At 39.1% G+C, this 5892-nt stretch overlaps 1 non-coding gene across 1 annotated transcript; it reads right to left on the minus strand.

Moving 5' to 3' along the window:
* Positions 1 to 5390: 5390 nt before the first annotated feature.
* LOC113893852 lies at positions 5391 to 5521 on the minus strand. Its single transcript, XR_003511375.1, has one exon. It is a non-coding gene; the product is annotated as a small nucleolar RNA SNORA38 (small nucleolar RNA).
* Between the last annotated feature and the right edge of the window lie 371 nt (positions 5522 to 5892).

The following is a 5892-nucleotide window of genomic DNA, read 5'->3' on the forward strand; positions in this document are numbered from 1 at the left end:
GTTGTGGGGGTGGGTGAAAACAAGTCACTAAGTGTACATCAGGCAGTGATAAATTCTTTTTTTTTTTTTTTTTACGTTTTATTTCTTTATTAAAAAAAAATGTATCAAGTAGTTTTGAAATGTGCTTGCTTTCTCATTATAAAACTTATAATATGGAGTGAGATGCCAAGGCATCTTATCTATGCCTTGGCAAACTGTCATACTCATTTCCAAGTTTGAATCAGCTTCCAAAATTTTATCTTTTAACAGTCAATGTCATGATAGTTCTGCAAGTTCCTTCAATGTTAAGTTGTTCAACAACATCACTTCTTTTGAGATGCATTCATTGTTTACAACTGCTTTCCTACATAAAACTTCACTGAGTTCTGCCTCCTACATACCTAGAACTGTTTCTTGAATGGCAGCAGCGTCAACACTCTAATGGTCATCTCTATCTTCTAACTCCATTTACATCCCATCTGAATGCTGCAGTTTTTCCACAGTACAGCCTCTCGATACTGCAAGGACTGCCTGTAGTTCTTGGAATCTGAGCACACGTTTCACAGTAACATCCTTATCTGAGTTTGTAGCTTCACTAGGTAGTTTAACATTAGTTTGTGTTGACTTTGAGATGAAACCAGCCTTTACTGGCAGTAAATAGATGTCCTTGTAATTACCATTTCCTTCAATGTAGCAACTGATTTCAATGCCAAACTGATTGGTATTTGTTCTTGATTACACTACAAAGGAGAAGTAAATGCTTCATTTCAACCATAAGCGGCTTTCTGTTCTTGGTGAAATTTTACACTAAAAGATGTTGAACCAACTTTACCTTGCTTTTATATTCATCAGACTCAAAAAATGTGGCTTGTACTGTAGCTTCATGTTGGTCGTGGTATCATCCTATATTTGCTTTGCAGTGGCCATTTTCAAAGCTTCTAACACTAATTTTATCTGCAATGTTAATCATTTTTCATTTCTTTGTAGTTCAGTCATATTTATTGACCAATTCCCTCTTCTGATTATCCATTTTTGTAAAATGTTCCATGGGCTTATCACTGGGAGACAAGGAGGCAACAGTTACATGCTTTGCTATCTGTGTAACTAATAGATGTTCGATGACCAAGACTTTGAAAGAAGTGATGTAACTGATACCATTCTTGATGCACACCTTTTCTTTGCATAATGATTCTGGAATAAAGAGCCATAGCCAAGTTTATGCAATAATACACAGTTAATATTGTGACAATTGAAAGTTCCGCTGTGTTGCTGTGGGTCAGGTGCTGTTTAACTACCGTGTGAAAAGATTCACATGTTGAAATGGCGCAAAGGACCCGTATCTTATATAAATCTTCAAACTCTTGATAAATCTCACACATGGTGTTCTCTAAGAAAAACACCCTTCAATTTTATTCCTCCCCTGCAGTTTTAGTAATTCTCTTCCAAGACCCAGGAATCTTTTTCCGACATCTTCAAGAATACAATTCCTTGAGATGAATCTTTTCAGCCAGAATCTGGATTAAGTAACAAGGGAGAAAGAACAACCTTGCTTGGATGCTGGACTCATTCTTGCAGCTTATCTCCTTCTTAATCCCCATTGCGGCAAAGGATCTTGCAGGAAAGAGCTCGATGAATTAAAAACCGACTTATCTTGGTATTAAATTCTCATTAAATCCTGAGGTCACATACCTACTCTACCAATAGCTCCGACATTATCTCCGCATCAGATACCGGCATGCCTCTGGATTCGCCTCAACTTTTGTCCTGCCTTTCCCCCTTGGCATTCTCTGGCCGAGCCTCGGAAGAAGCGCGGATGGCCCTAGATTTCACCAGGCCGGACGAAAAAGAGCCCATTGTAGCGAAATATAGTTACCACCCTCCAACGAGGAGCGAGGGGAGGCCCCCTGATAAATTCTATTTTGGAAATAAATTGAAAGAGCATGGTAAGAAGGAGCTAGAGCCAGAGGTAGGAGATAAGGACAATTTAGAGGGGCTGGTTAGGAAAGACCTCACTTTGAAGGATAAACCTGACTGAAGTGAGAGAGCAAATCATAGGAATAGCTATCTAGATGAAAACTTCCAGCAGAGAGAAAAGCAAGTGCAAGGACCCTGAGACAGAGCCAATGACTTCCTCCTGAGCAATGTGTGTTCATTTAGTAACATATATATTCACATGTGTATGTGAATATACTAATCCTTTATTTTCTTATATTAGAATATTTGATAGTGATATTCTGAGACAGAGATTAAACTGTAGAATGATTTAATATTGATTCAGCTATTTGAGACATTGATGAATCTTGCTGAAAGTGCAGATATGCCTAGACTGAGAGTACCCTGAAGCAGGGGCTTCCTTTTCCCTACAGAAATTGAATGCAGGAGAAGCTCAGTGAATGGGACAGGTGGAGTAATGAGCCACATGCCACAGTGAATACTAAGGCCAATGGTAGAGATCCCGGGTGACCCTGCCAAAGCTGGGCGTGGAGACCTTCCCTCCAGGAGTGTCCTTACCTCTGTCCATTTGCTCTAATTGCTGTGCACGAGTCTGGGAGCACAAAGCGGCTCCTGAGGGTGGTTCCCACCGATGCTGGGTAAAGGTCCCTAATTCAGAATCAAAGACTAACACAAAGTAAAACTTCCTCTAATCTTGAGCCGTGGCAAGGGTTATGTTGCCGTGAAGAAGAAAAGCTTGGGGTGGGGCGTGTGTGTGGTGGGTAAAAGGGAGGGGAAGAAGTCTGAAGGCAAGAGACATGCCCTCCCTAATTGGTCAGTAACAGTTTCCCTGAACTTGGAACCCCCATAACCAGTTCCTACTAGGCTCTGTTCTTCACCCAGCAAGCCTCTTTTCCTTGTATTGCAGTGACTTCTGGCATATTTGATATTAATTCTTTACTGTCTGCAGTAGCTAGATTGGTCTATCTCTTCTTTATTGTCATATATATATGGCCTTTGCTTATCTCTTTTTTCATAGAGTGTGAATTCTTAGACCGTGTTCATGAGCAATGCATTCTAAATTTATTTCAGTGTCTACCTTAATTGCTCATTGCAAGTAGGCCCTGATAGCAAAAAGCAAAAAGCAAGTAGGCTTTTTGATGAAGATTATGACTGTGGTGATGTTTATGGCACTAGAAATCACAGGCTCCTTCTGGTAATTTTGGGATACTGCTCCTCTCTCCCACAACCTGGTTTCAAGCTGGGCTTGCTTGAAACCTTCCAGTGTTCAAGAAGGTCAAGAAACCTGGGTTCTTCCTTAACTTCACCAACAACTTCTATGTGATTCTATATGCCTCACTTTCACAATCTTCTGGTGCAAGACAAAAAAAAAAAAAAAAAAAAAGCTCACAGGACTTGAAGGTAGGGGAGAGAGGTAAAGTAAGAAAGTAGAAAATTTAAAAAAAAGTAGATGTGGAAGAACTTTAAAAGTAGGACATAACTGGGGGGAGAATGGATTTATGTACATGTATGGTGGAGTCCCTTCACTGTTCACTGAAAACTATCACAACACTGTTAATTGGCTATACCCCAGTACCAAATAAAAAGGTTTTTTTTAGGATCCTATCTCAAGTCTACACCTCCCTTCTTTCAGGGCCAGCTCTCTGAGACACTCTTCCTTCTCCCCACAAGCATAAATTTTCTTCCAGGATTCTCAGATTCTTGGTGTGAAGGGTGAAGAACCACCCTATGTATCATCTTTTGCAGAGATTCCTCCCAATGTCTCCTTTTACCTGATCGTTGCCACTTGCTTCTTCTTTATAGGCTTTCAAATAGCTAGTTTTCTAAGCCTGGAGCTTCATTTATGTCCCCATTCCGTTGTTTCTAAGAGAAAGACTCAGAGGGAGGAAGTAAGATGTCTAGAATGTCAAAGACTTCTCACTAGAGAAATGTGGTGAAGAAGCAAATGGTGAGCCCCAGAAGCTTCAGAAGACAGAAAAAGAAGGTGAAATATGCTCCAGGTGGGTGAAAAACCTAAAGTTGTAAAACAAAACCTTTAAAATTATCTGAAAAAAAAAATAGAATAGATCATGATCTAATTTCTTATATCAAATTTTGAAAAATGGACAATTTCTATAAAAATTAACAAAGTTAAAACATCCTACATAAAAGACATCTTAAATAAGATTAAAACATAAGTGATAGGGAAATGGGAAGAAATTATCTGCAACATATATATTTCTAACATACATGTTAGAAAAAGATGGGTATCTGTAAGGAATTCCTACAAACCAACGACAATGACAATAAAAATAGAGATAAACAACCAAATAGAAAAATGGACAAAAGGTATGAAAAAACCATTTCCAGAAGAAGAAATACAAATAACCAATAATATATGTAAAAAACTAGTCTACATCTCTAGTAACTGGGGAAAGGCAAACTAAACCAACAATGAGATCCATTTCACATCTATTGGATAGCAATAACCTAAAAGTTTGACTTTGCTGAAAAATGTCCTTATGGTCAACCCTCGCTCCTTGGAAGAAAAGCAATGAAAAACCTACACAGTGCGTTAAAAAACAGAGGTCTGTTTTTTACAGACTGCCTTACAAAGGTCTGTATAGCCAAAGCTATGGTTTTTCCAATAGTCATGTATGGATGTGAGAGCTGGACAATAAAAAGGTTGAGCACTGAAAAATTGATACCTTCGAACTATGGAGCTGAAGAAGATTCCTGAGAGTCCCCAGGACAGCAAGGAGATCAAAGCAGTCAATCTTAAAGGATATCAACCCTGAATATTCATTGGAAGGACTGATGCTGAAGTTGAAGTTCCAATTCTTTGGCCGCCTAATAAGAAGAGCCAACTCATTGGAAAACACCCTGATGCCGGCAAAGATTGAAGGCAGGAGGAGAAGGTAATAACAGAGGATGAGATGTTTGGATGGCATCATCGACTCAATGGGCATCAGTTTGAGCAAACTCCGAGAAATGGTGAAGGACAGAGAAGCCTGGTGTGCTGCAATCCACGGGGTCACAAAGAGTCATAAAAGACTAGTGACTGAACAACAACAACAGAAGGAGAAGGGACAGAGAAAGGATCCAAGAAAATGTTTGAAGAAATAATAGCTAAAAAGTTCCCCAACATGGAAAAGGAAATAGTCAACCAAGCCTAGGAAGTGCAGACAATCCCAGACAGGATAAACCCAAGGAGGAGACACTGAGACACATAGTAATCAAAACTGTGAAAATTAAAGACAAAGATATTAATAAAATACTAAAAGCAATAAGGGGAAAATGGCATATAACATACAAGGGGACTCCCATCAGGTTATCAGCTGATTTCACAAAAGAAATTCTGCAAGCCAGAAGCAAATGGCACGTTATGTCTAAAGTAATGAAAGGGAAGAATGTACAACCAAGAATACTCTACACAGCAAGACTCTCATTCAGACTTGATGGAGAAATCAAAGGCTTTTCTATGTTGGATGGTTGATCTTGGGCCTGCAGGGAGGAAGCTGGCCACAGACTCCTCCAAATCCACATTTCTTTGCCTCCAAGTCTTACGTGTCCAAAGACAGGAGACCACAGACACACCTTTGTAGGAGGGTCATGTAGGTTCAGTTGCTCAGTTGTGTCCAACTCTTTTCGACCACAATAGACTGTAGCCAGCCAGGTTCCTCTGCCCGTGGAAACTTCCAGGCAAGAATTCTGGAGTGGATTGCCATTTCCTCCTCTAAAACACTTTTTACTATTTTGATTATATAACTATTATACACTTAATATCTTTGTATCATGATCAGTCAACAGAAAATAATAGAATTCTATATCACTAAAACTATGATTTCATAGAAAAACTTGTAATCACTTTTAAAAATCCAGATGCATAACAGAATTATCTTGGAATCTTTTGAAAAATGTAAATGCCCAAATTATTGCTATTCTTCTCCAAAACTCCAGATGTGTTTCTAATGAGCAGCC

Source organism: Bos indicus x Bos taurus, chromosome 5 (assembly GCF_003369695.1).
Source record: "Bos indicus x Bos taurus breed Angus x Brahman F1 hybrid chromosome 5, Bos_hybrid_MaternalHap_v2.0, whole genome shotgun sequence".
NCBI lineage: Eukaryota > Metazoa > Chordata > Mammalia > Artiodactyla > Bovidae > Bos > Bos indicus x Bos taurus.